General features: G+C 39.2%; 1 long non-coding RNA gene across 1 annotated transcript in view; it reads left to right on the top strand.

The window, feature by feature from the left end:
- LOC110131090 (uncharacterized) overlaps positions 1 to 12509 on the top strand; it is a 211471-nt gene that overhangs the window by 120056 nt on the left and 78906 nt on the right. Inside the window, exon 4 of the long non-coding RNA XR_011490632.1 lies at positions 3491 to 3729. This is a non-coding gene — a long non-coding RNA (uncharacterized lncRNA). The remainder of the gene's footprint in view (positions 1 to 3490; positions 3730 to 12509) is intronic.

Here is a 12509-nt window from a genome sequence, read left to right as displayed (position 1 = left end):
GGACCTAACAGAAGCAGAAGACATTAAGAAGAGGTGGCAAGAATACACAGAAGAACTATACAAAAAAGATCTTTAAAAAATTAATTTATTTATTTTAATTGGAGGCTAATTAATATTGTAGTGGTTTTTGCCATACATTGACATGAATCAGCCATGGGTGTACATGTACAAAAAAGATCTTCACGCCCCAGAATCATGATGGTGTGATCACTCACCTAGAGCCAGATATCCTGGAATGCAAAGTCAAGTGGGCCTTAGGAAGCATCACTATGAACAAAGGTAGTGCAGGTGATGGAATTCCAGTTGAACTATTTCAAATCCTGAAAGATGATGCTGTGAAAGTGCTGCACTCAGTATGTCAGCAAATTTGGAAAACTCAACAGTGGAAAACTCACAGGCCTGGAAAAGGTCAGTTTTCATTCCAATCCCACAGAACGGCAATGCCAAAGAATGCTAAAACTACTACACAATTTCACTCATCTCACACGCTAGTAAAGTAATGCTCAAAATTCTCCAAGCCAGGCTTAAACAGTATGAGAACCATAAACTTCCAGAAGTTCAAGCTGGATTTAGAAAAGGCAGAGGAACCAGAGATCAAATTGCCAACATCCATTGGATCATCAAAAAAGAAAAATTGTTCCAGAAGAATGTCTACTTCTGCTTCTGCCAGAGCCTTTGATTGTGTGGACCACAACAAACTCTGGAAAATTCTGAAAGAGATGGGAATATCAGAACACCTGACCTGCCTCTTGAGAAATCTGTATGCAGGTCAGGAGGCAATAATTAGAACTGGACATGGAACTACAGACTGGTTCCAAATCAGGAAAGGAGTACATCAAGGCTGTATATTTTTGCCCTACTTATTTGACTTATATGCAAAGTACATCATGAGAAACACTGGGCTGGAGGAAGCACAAGCTGAAATCAAGACTGCCGGGAGAAATATCAATAACCTCAGATATGTGGATGACACCACCCTTACGAAAGAAAGTGAAGAAGAACTAAAGAGCCTCTTGATGAAAGTGAAAGAAAGTGAAAAAGTTGGCTTGAAACTCAACATTCAGAAAACTAAGGTCATGGCATCTGGTCCCATCACTTCTTGAGAAATAGACTGAGAAACAGTGGAAACAATGACAAACTTTATTTTGGGGGGCTTCAAAATCACCACAGATGGTGACTACAGCCATGAAATGAAAAGATGCTTGCTCCTGGGAAGAAAAGTTATTACCAACCGAGACAGCATATTAAAAAGCAGAGACATCACTTTGCCAACAAAGGTCCGTCTGGTCAAGGCTATGGTTTTTCCAGTAGTCACGTATGGATGTGAGAATTGGACTGTAAAGAAAGCTGAGCACCAAAGAATTGATGCTTTTGAACTGTGGTGTTGGAGAAGACTCTTGAGAGTCCCTTGGACTGCAAGGAGATTCAACCAGTCCATCCTAAAGGAGATCAGTCCTGGGTGTTCACTGGAAGGACTGATGCTGAAGCTGAAACTCCAATACTTTGGCCACCTGATGTGAAGAACTGACTAATTGGAAAAGACCCTGATGCTGGGCAAGATTGAAGGCAGAAGGAGAAGGGGATGACAGAGGATGAGATGGTTGGATGGCATCACTGACTCAATGGACATGAGTTTGAGTGAACTCCAGAAGTTGGTGATGGACAGGGAGGCCTGGCGTGCTTCAGCTCATAGGGTCACAAAGAGTTGGACACTACTGAGCGACGGAACTGAACTGAACTGAAGGGTGGACTAGCAGTCAGTGAACTGAAGGGTGGACTAGACTTGAGTCAACTCAAGACCTATTTGTTCTTAAAATTTAGCTAACAACTTTAAAAATATTGTCTGAAACTCTGTTCTGTTCTGTACAGTCTAGCAGTTGGATTATAGATGATTTAGTCTTCTGGAAGCTCTTCATTGATCCTGCCTATGCTTGCTAGGTCCACCTAACTCAAATAATTTGAAGGACAGAATTCCTGTCTTGTGTAGTATATATATGGGTAATATGGAAATAGCTTGCTAAAGACTTTTTCACTTAATCTGCAGTGGACACTAGAATATATATTCTAGAATATATATATATATATATATATATATATATATATATATATATATATATACACACGTATCTAAAATATAAATGTATCTTGGCAGGAAGATGATGTTTTGTTTAGTCGCTCAGTCATGTCCTGTTCTTTGCGACCCATGGACTTTAGCCTGTCAGGTTCCTCTGTCTATGGATTTCTCCAGGCAAGATCACTGAAGCGGGTTGCTGTTTCCTTCTCCGGGGGCTCTTTCTTACCTGTGGATCAAACCTATATCTCCTGCATTGGCAAGCAGATTCTTTACCATCTGAGCACCAGGGAAACCCTGGGAGGAAGCTAGCCTGGCTTAAACTTATCTTTAACAATTTTTCCCTGGTTAGGTATGTGACTCTACTTCTCAGCAATTTACTAATGTTTTAGAACTAAGATAAATTATGTTCCCATTCGAATTTCTAGTTTCTGGTTTTTTTTTTTTTCTGTTAAGTCTTCATGCAGTCAGTTTATAGAATTTCCTTTTACTTCCCCACCTTATGTCTTAATAACAATCATAGTATAAATAATCCATTGCTTCAAAATCTCCATTCACTCATACATTTTATTCTTATTGACCTTGGCTTATGAAGCTTGGATGGAAGACATCACTAAATAAGAAAGAACTAGTTGAACTTCTATTCCATGTTTCAAAGTCTTAATTGAGACCTCAGTCACATGGGAGCATGAAATTTTTTTATGCCTACTTGGGGAAACGACTAGTTTAAAATACAAAAGAATTGTACTATAGACAACTTACTCAAAGAAACTTTATTTTCTGTCTTTAAAAATCACCAAGTAAATATTTTGGCAATGGAAAATTTTTGTTTCCTGTAGTTTTGTGAAATTTTAGCATTAAAATCAAATTCACCTGGTCTCATGTATCACTAAAAACTCTTATATTTGTGCCAAATTAGCTGAAAAGTTTGGCCCCATATATAATGGAGAATTAGGGCCACATTTTAGGCAAACTTAGGCATTTTTTAGGCTGAAAGAACTTAAAATTCAACCAATTTGGTTATTTTTTTAGATTTTCTATTTTTTTTTCAACTATAAAATGTGAACCCAGATTCAAGAGGCATAGAGAGAAGCCTCAGTTTTAGCAATAAAATATTTATGAACTAAAAGAATAATATGAGACTTCTACAGAAACTTGGTGACTGAACAGTAAACTTTAAATTGTAAACAACCAACTTAGGATATGGGTGAGAAGTGAACATCTCATAAAATTTTCTCTTATTTTTTTCTCTTTTTCCCCATATAGCTCTAGCTGTAGAATTTTGCACAAGTTCTTCATTGCAGTGCTACATTGTTGTTGTTGTTGTTGTTTTTTATAGGTTCTGTAGATGAACTTCTCTTAATTTATTTCTTTACCTTCAATTTGAATCACTCTTTCTTTCTTTTTTCTTTTTTTAAGGCTCTTCTTTCATAAGAGAACTTAGAAGAATTTGTTTGTGGATGGATTCATAGGACACAGTGAATGGATCCAGTGACAGTGCACTCTGATCGTTTCTTCCTCTTGAACATTTGGCATCACTATTGTTGGACAGGACACAGCCTGGCGACACACCCCTACTAAAGCATGAGCTTCTTATGTTCAATGGCAGCAGGTCCCAAGAGGTGCGGAGGTGGCCTCTGTCCCTCTCCTATTTCTAGGTATCTCACTCTTGAAGCTCACAGTCATTTCCAAGGCACTTTCTCACTATTCTTCCCAGGAATGTTTAGAACTCTTACAGAAGTAAAACCTCTGAGATCTGCCTAGACTTATCTCCAAAGCCTCCTAAACATCCTTCATGGAGAGCTTTTCTTTCTTCCTTTTTCTTTCTTTTCTTTTCTCTCTTCTTTCTTCTCTTTTCTTTAACTTTTTGATTTGTACTGGTGTATAGCTGATTAACTATGCTGTGATAGTTTCAAGTGAAGAGCGAAGGTACTCAACCATATATATACATGTATCCATTCTCCCCCAAGCCCCCCTCTGTCTAGGGGGGCTAATACTAATACTGAGCAGGGTTCCCCATGCTACATGGTAACCAACAAGGACTACTCTTTCCTTTTTCAACAATAATCTCTTCAATCCTAACAATGAAGATTTCCATGTTCTAGGACAATATTATCCTCATCTTGAAGAAAGGATAGAGGAGTGATGTCCCTCACTGTCTACTATAAAACAATGTCCTATTTTCTTTTTTTTGCCACATGGCACACCATGAGGAATCTTTCCCAACTGGTGATCAAACCTGCACCCCCTACAGTGGAAGGGTGGAGTCCTAACCACTGGACTGCCAGGGAAGTCCAACAATGCCCAGTTTTCTGATGAACTAGATAAAACATCATTTGAAGTATTTTCTGTCTCCATTATCATGTTCCTTTAAGCCTTTCCCCTCACTGTTGTATTGGTATCTTTTATGCTCTATAGTCTAGTTAAATCAGACTCTTAGTTATCATTCATTCATCCCTTCATTCATCAAATATTTATGTTCTAGGCTCCAAAGACATATCAATAAACAAAACAGACACACTCTGTGCTCTCATGGACCTTGTATTCTAACATCTCCAGGTATCCCCCACTTTGTCCATTTGCTCATTTTTCATGTGCTCCTTACAAGTTTGTCCAAACTCTACTTTGTTCAGGATTCTTTCAGCTGGTACATGGATTTCAAAGCCAAATTCAGAATGTCCTTAACCTATAAAGTGCCTTTAAAACTAGACTTGCTGTTAATATTTGCAAACCTAGGACTGAAGTATGAATGAGAGCCACATACCATTTGTCTGAAAATACAAAAGATAAATTTACCTAAAACACTTGCTTGCCAGATAATGTCAAAATTGAAAAATGTGTAAGGCTACAGAGTTGCTAATATCCAAGATTATGAAATTCACAATTACTGTGAATGCCTGGGAATCCTGTGTTGATCAACTGACACTTTTTGGATGAGTGGTAAAATATAAATATAATTAATAAATTACTATACATTTATTTCATGCAATTTTTCTTGCCTTAATTTCAACAAAATCAGTAGTGCTGTTATGATCATGATTTTTTTTTACATAATTATGTTATGTTGGCAGTAATGCCAATTTAGTAAGCATTTATTGAGTCACCATTGTTCTTAGACTTTTGTATTTTTAATTTCCAATTTGGAGAATTATAATAAACCTAGCATAACTGGAACCATCAATAGAATTTTTAAAACAGTATCTGATTCTAAATCACCATAAATATTATATATTGTGTTTAACCATATTAGTTAGAAGACATGACAAAACAGCATCATCACAGAAAATATTTTATGGGTATTTTAACTTTCTTGAATAAAGTGTTAGCAACAATGTATTTCTTTGATCACCTTTTAAAACAATATCTAAATTCATATGGTAATAAAAACAATCAGTATGTCAGGTAATGTATTTATATGCTACTTCTACATTTACATGTACTAAAATTTAAGAAAAATTTGAAATGTTTAATATTGTAAATTGTTCCTCAGCTTCCATGCAGACCTATTGCCAGTATGCTAATTTGCTAAAGTAGGACTATGTAAAGTAGGATATGAAGAGCTGACTCATTTGAAAAGACCCTGATGCTGGGAAAGAGTGAAGGCAGGAGGAGAAGGGAATGACAGAGGATGAGATGGTTGGATGGCATCACTGACTCAATGGGCATGAGTTTGAATAAACTCTGGGAGTTGGTGATGGACAGGGAGGCCTGGCGTGCTGCAGTCCATGGGGTCGCAAAGAGCGGACACGACTGAGCGACTGAACTGAGCTGAACTGAGGACTATGTCAGGATGCCACACCTGGAACATAGGGAGAAAAAAAGTGTGCTCATCAACAACTGGGGAAAGATTCCTCTTTTGCACGAATCTATTGCATCTGCACTGAGAAGAAGGAAGGGACCAGTTACTGCATTTCTGTACTTTTTCTTATTTAATTGATTCTGCTCCTCAAATATTCCCTATATAATGAAGCAGTATCATCTCTGAAGTCCAACGTAGCATGCAGATGCACTCATCTTCTGTTTGGGAATAGACAGCAAGAGAGTTAAAGGAATGATCATTTGGGAACTGAGAGAAGTTTGATGTAAGAGCCATCATTTAAAATCACATGTTGGGGTGGATCAGCTCTGCCTGCTGGATTCCAATTGACAGGGTATCCAGGTATTCTTTTATAAATTCAGTTTCTATGTTTATACTGAGCAGATCTCCCTAAAGAGTGGAACCCAAAGAAAGGTATTCTTCTTACCCAAGTGGAAAAGTTTCTAAAAGAAAGTGTACTCAGTCTAGGAGTGATCTATCATTCTTAAATCTCTAAACACTTTGTATTTTTTCCTCCTCGTGCTTGGAAAGATGTGATAATTTGTCCACATGTTGTATCTCCTCATAGAGAAAACAGGTTCTTTATGACCAATGAGAGATATCTTGTTTGTTTTTTAAATCACCACTTGTGCCTAGTACAGTAGATTCAAGTTGGTTCTTGTTCAGTTGCTCAGTTGTGTCTGACTCTTTGCCACCCCATGGACTGTAGCATGCCAGGCTTCCTTGTCCTTCACTATCTCCCAGAGTTTGCCCAAACTTGTGTCCATTGATTTGGTAATGCCATCCAACCATCTCATTCTGTGTTACCCTCTTCTCCTCCTGCCCTCAGTCTTTCCCAACATCAGGGTCTTTTCAAATGAGTTGGCTCTTCACATCAGGTGGCCAAAGTATTGGAGCTTGAGCCTTCCAATGAATATACAGGACTAATTTCCTTTAGGATTGTCTGGTTTGATTTCATTGCTGTCCAAGGGACTCTTAAGAGTCTTCTCCAGCACCACAGTTCGAAAGTATCAGTTCTTTGATGCTCAGTCTTCTTTATGGTCTAACTCTCACATCCATACATGACTACTGGAAAAACCATAGCTTTGACTATAGGTACCTTTGTTGGTAAAGTAATGTCTCTGCTTTTTAATATGCTGTCTAGGTTTGACATAGCTTTTCTTCCAAGGAGCAAGCGTCTTTTAATTTCATGGCTGCAGTCACCATCTGCAGTGATTTTGGAGCCCAAGAAAATAGTCTATTTCCATTGTTTCCCCATCTATTTGCCATGAAATGATGGGACTGGATGCTGTGATCTTAGTTTTTTGAATGTTGAGTTTTAAGCCAGCCTTTTTACTCTCCTCTTTCACCTTTATCAAGAGGCTCTTTAGTTCTTCCCTTTCTGCCGTTAGGTTGGTATCATCTACATATCTGAGATTATTGATATTTCTCCCAGCAATCTTGATTCCAGCTTGTGCACAAATACCCAGCCTGGCATTTCACACGTTATACCCTGCATATAAGTTAAATGAGCAGGGTGACAGTATACAGCCTTGACGTACTCCTTTCTAATTTTGAACCAGTCTGTTGTTCCATGTTTGGTTCTAACTGTTGCTTCTTGACATGCATACAAGTTTCTCAGGAGACAAATAAAGCAGTCTGGTATTCCCATCTCTTTAAGTATTTTCCACAGTTCGTTGTGAGCCAAGTAGTCAAAGGCTTTTGTGCCATCAATCAATGAAGAGTCAAGATTGTAGAGTCTCAACTTACTTTAAAAAATTTTGAATAGCTAAACTAAGTAAATAAAAGAAAAATACTACAAACTGTAATTCATTGTGTAACAATGTAACAAACTGTAACCCTTGTGATTTTTTTGTTTTTGCTTTTTAGTTAGGAATGCATTACACATGCGTGTAGTGGGGTAATTAACAAAACCAACACTAGACCAATTGAGGTTGAGGCTGAATCATTGAGACAGTAATAATAGTGTCACAAACTGAACTGTGACTATTGATTACAGTGTGGGTGGGAGATGAGAGATGGAAAGAAGAGTGGGAATCAGTTTAGTTGAAGGTGAAATTGGTAAATATTAATGAAAGGCTCACAAGGGAATAAGAGATGTAGGACTAAAATGTAAGCCAGAGATTGAGGTTAGTGAAAGATTTTTGTCTTGTGATTCAGAAATTATAATGCTAATAGTTGCCTTTTAATAATAATCAGTATATTTTAGTGTTTACTGTGTGTAAAGTAGTTTTGTTTAATGCTCTATGCATACCAGCTTATTTATTTCTTAAGGCCACATGAGATTAATATTACCATGATCCTTTTTTTTTAAAGAATATAAATGAGGCTTTGAGAGGGTTACTTGCCAATATTTCATTGCTGACAAGTAACAGAGTAAGGAAGTCAACCCAGGTATTTCTGACATCATAGCTTGCTGTTTATCACCAAGGGCATTTGAAGCCATGGGACTGGATTCCAGTTCTTTGGCAGAAGGTAAAAAGAAATATGAGAAGAAAATGACACAGGGAATGGTAACATCTGGCAGAAGGAAAGGAAGCTTTGCTAATTAGCCTATTTAACTTACTAGTGAAAGAAATCACACCTGAGTTAGTTTAAACAAAAGAGAGGATTTTAATGGGAAGATAAGCTGTGAAACATTTGGCCAAGCATGACTGGAGAAAGGCCACAAGCTCTCATAACACTGGGAATCAGGGACGAGAGCATCAGGCTTCTTTATTTTTCTCTTAGCTGTGCTTCTCCATGTCAAGTTCATTCATCTCTCTTTCTGTATGGCTTTATTCATGTGGCTAGAATTCAGGTAGCCATATATCCCAGAATTTCATAGCTTGTGACTTTAGCCAAGAGAGGGACAATGACAAAATTCTCTGGGACTGAAGTCCAGATATTCAGGGCAAGGCTCTAATTGGCCCAACCTAGGTCAAGTGCTATATCAGTTAGGAAATTTCTGCTCTATGACTGAGAAAACCTTTGTTGTTGCTGTTCAGTCACTGAGTTGTGTCTGACTCTTTGCAACCCGATGAGCTGCAGCATGCAAGGCTCCTCTGTCCTCCACTATCTCTCAGAGTTTTGCTCAAATTCATGTTCATTGAGTCAGTAATGCTATCTAACCATTTCATCCTCTGCTGCTCCCCTCTCCTTTGGCCTTCAATCTTCCCCAGCATCAGAGTATTTTCTAATGAGTTGGCTGTTTGCATCACATTGCCAAAGTACTGGAGTTTCAGTTTCAGCATCAGTCCTTCCAATGAATATTCAGGGCTGATTTCCTTTAGGATTGACTGGTTTGAACTTCTCACTGTCCAAGGGACTCTCAAGAGTCTTCTCCAGCACCGGTTTGAAATCACCAATTCTTCTATGCTCAGCCCTCTTTATGGTCCAACTTGTATACCTGTACACGACTACTGGAAAAATTATAGCTTTGACTATATGAAGTTTTGTCGGCAAAGTGATGTCTCTGCTTTCTGTATGACTTTAAAAACTAAAAACCCCTTTATTGTATATATTTTTTTTCATGGAACAAGAGATCTGGAGGAAGTTGGCTCTAGGGATGGTTCAGCACTAAGTGGTGTCAAGGGTTAGAATATCTAGGATTCTTTCAGCATTCCACTCATGATAGAAAGATGGCTGCTGTTACTATGATAATCACATCCTCATGGCAGCCTCTGAAGCAGAAGAAAGGGGGGACAAAAGAAGACTCTCTGTAAAACATTCTCTTTCTGTTAGGAGAGAAATTACTGCATTTAGCTTTGGTGGGGCCTGCGTGTGTGCATGCTAAGTTGCTTCAGTAGTGTCCGACTCTTTGCAACCCTATAGACAGTAGCCTGCCAGGCTCCTCTATCCATGGGATTCTCCAGGCAAGAATATTGAAGTGGGTTGCCATGCCCTTCTCCAGGGGATCTTCCTGACCCAAGGATTGAACCTGTGTCTCTTACGTCTCCTGCACCACCTGGGAAGCCATTAGTGAGGCCTGAACAGATATAATTCTAGGGATCTTCTTTCAAACAGATCAATATTAAAAATAAAAAGTTGGGTAGAAGGTCTTGGCTGGGGTCGTTGAGAGTATGAGACCCTAAGCTGAAGTTTGTCCAGCTTCCAAGTAAATCGTCTCTGTTGCATTTCCTCTGTTGTCTCCGTGGCTGAACTGAGTCATGTGATCTCTCCTGGCTACAAGGAGCTTGGGGAAGTGAGTGTCTGAAACTTGCAGCAACTAACTTTGGAGATGGGTATCTAAGACTAGGGAAGATGGGGAGAAGACTGGCTGTTGAATGAGAATTGATTTGTTTCCATAAATGTCTATTATTGGGATGTTTCTGCAAGTCCAGAGCTATAGAGTCATTCTACAAAACATGACTGTTTTTAATAGTAATTCTGTGAATTGGGGCAGTGGGATGAAAGTTTGTCCCCAGAATTTGTCTACCTAGAATCTCAGAATGTCATCCTATTTGGATGCAGAGTCTCTGCAGATGTTATTAGTTAAGGACTTTGGGATGCATCATAATAGATTTAGGATGGGTGGAGGAGAGATGCAGGATCACGCAGAGAAGAAGGCTGTGTGAAGATGGAGGCAGAGACTGGAGTTATGCTCTCAAAAGCTGTGAACTCCTCGGGTCACCAGAGGCTGAAAGAACCAAGGTAGCCTTCTCCCCTAGAGTCTTCAGAGAGTGCACAGCCTTGCTCACACCTTCACTTGTGACCTTTAGCTTCTAGAATTATGAGAGAACAAATTTCTGCCGTATTAAGCCATCCAGTTTGTGGTTGTTATGGCAGCCCTGGGGAACAAATACGATGGTATAAAGAGTAGTTATCAGAAGAAGGGGGTGTGAAGCCATTGTCCATTGGAGGATTTATAAAAGGAGTTACAAGTAAGCCGAGTCACAGATATAGGATGAGAGCCAGGTTGGTGATTGTTTAATGGAATGTCAATGCTGGGAAGAGGTCATGTGAAATCCAGACAAGAGGGCAGAGATGATGAGACAGGAGGACACACACTCTTCCATCCAAACCACTAATCCTTAAGCAGATCTACCTTTTGCTGTCTGTCCATAAATGCTGTGTGTTAGAAATGGCCCTGTCCTTACTCTTGCCTGGGTCACTCTCTTGCCTAATCCACTGTATCAGTGTCTTTCTGTGAAACCAACATGGAAGGCACCCTCCTCCTTTTAGTCCTTCCTGTCATTGGTGTGGAGTGCTGTGTATCTCTGGGTATGTGTATAGAGTGATGGGTTCATAGCTTTCCATTTGTAGATATTACGTGACAGAAGCAGAATCTCTCTCTCTTTGGTTCTCTTTTCTGGTAGCATACTCCTGAAGTTATTTAAGAAGTGCTGAAATGAAGCTGATGGCATGTAATGTATATGTTGTGGGGTATGAGCATAAGAAAAATAAGAGACACTGATATTAAATCCTTAGAAGTCTTCTGTTTTTAAATCCTGTAGTTAAAAAATCTGTTATTTGGGGAAATATTCCACATTTATTTATTTTGGACATAGAAGAAGTCAGCTCTTTGGAAGGACCACTATTTCTTCTTCTTCTTTTTTTTAATATTTGTGTGTGTGTGTGTGTGTGTGTGTTTAAATTGGAGTATAGATGCTTTACAATGTTGTGTTAGTTTCTACTGTATAATGACATGTATCAGTTATATGTATGCATGTATCCACTCCCTCTTGGACCTCCCATTACTCCCCACCCTGCTCCTCTAGGTCATCACAGAACTCTGAAGCTGGATGTGACTACGCTGTGAATGTATTAATATATGCACTTCCATGAATTCTTATATAGCCTGTATCTTTTCTTTGATGACTCAGGGTCGCTGTTATGTATGCCTATTATTGTTCTGTGCTGTAGTGTGATGTTCCGGGGCTTTTTCACCTGAATGCCTGGACAGTCACACTGCTGAACTGGGGCTCTCTTCTCTTGCTATAGAGCCAGGCAGCTGTGCTACTGGTGGTTGCCAACACACTTTCCTTTACCAGCACTCTTTCTTTAATGTACTGTTTCTAATCCATTGTGGCCTGGGAATCCAACTAACACAGCCTGTTAGAGTTGATCCTAATGTAAGAGTAAATGCCCCCAAGCAAGCATCTGTGCCCCCGAGTGAATTTCTTTGGGACTCTATTCTTCAAGTTAGGTGTAATCAGTTTTAGTGCGTGGTCGGCCAGAGTAATTTTTTATATGCTTCTGAACACTCACAGAGATCCAGCTGGCCAAGGAGATGGTTGGCAGCATCCAGCAAGTTCTCAGGAGGAGTGGTTTTTTTTTCCCCCCCTTTACATTGTTTTCCAGGCCCTAAGTTATTTTTAAATATGATATATGTGGTTTTGTTTCATTTTAGGATGTCGACGGGATAATATTCACTGGAGAAATAATTCCTTACTTTTAAAGCCTCCATCTTGGCCAGTTACCTTGGCCGAACTTTGGATAATGGTAATGTGTGGTTTGTTTTGGGCTAAGAGTTAAGAGTCTGTGTTGTTAATGACTGACACACAGCGACCATGTGTGTCAAAGCCGGAGGTTAACTAAAGAGGAAAAGCTGTGTGAGAATAACCTGATTGTGCCAAGAGGTCATATTTTAAACATACAGTCAGCCCTCTGGAACCGCAATTTCCGCATCTGCAAAGTCAA

This window comes from Odocoileus virginianus, chromosome 12, assembly GCF_023699985.2.
Source record: "Odocoileus virginianus isolate 20LAN1187 ecotype Illinois chromosome 12, Ovbor_1.2, whole genome shotgun sequence".
In the NCBI taxonomy this organism is placed as follows: Eukaryota; Metazoa; Chordata; class Mammalia; order Artiodactyla; family Cervidae; genus Odocoileus; species Odocoileus virginianus.
Note: the sequence above shows the minus strand (reverse complement) of the source record. Positions and strands in the feature narration are given on the sequence as shown.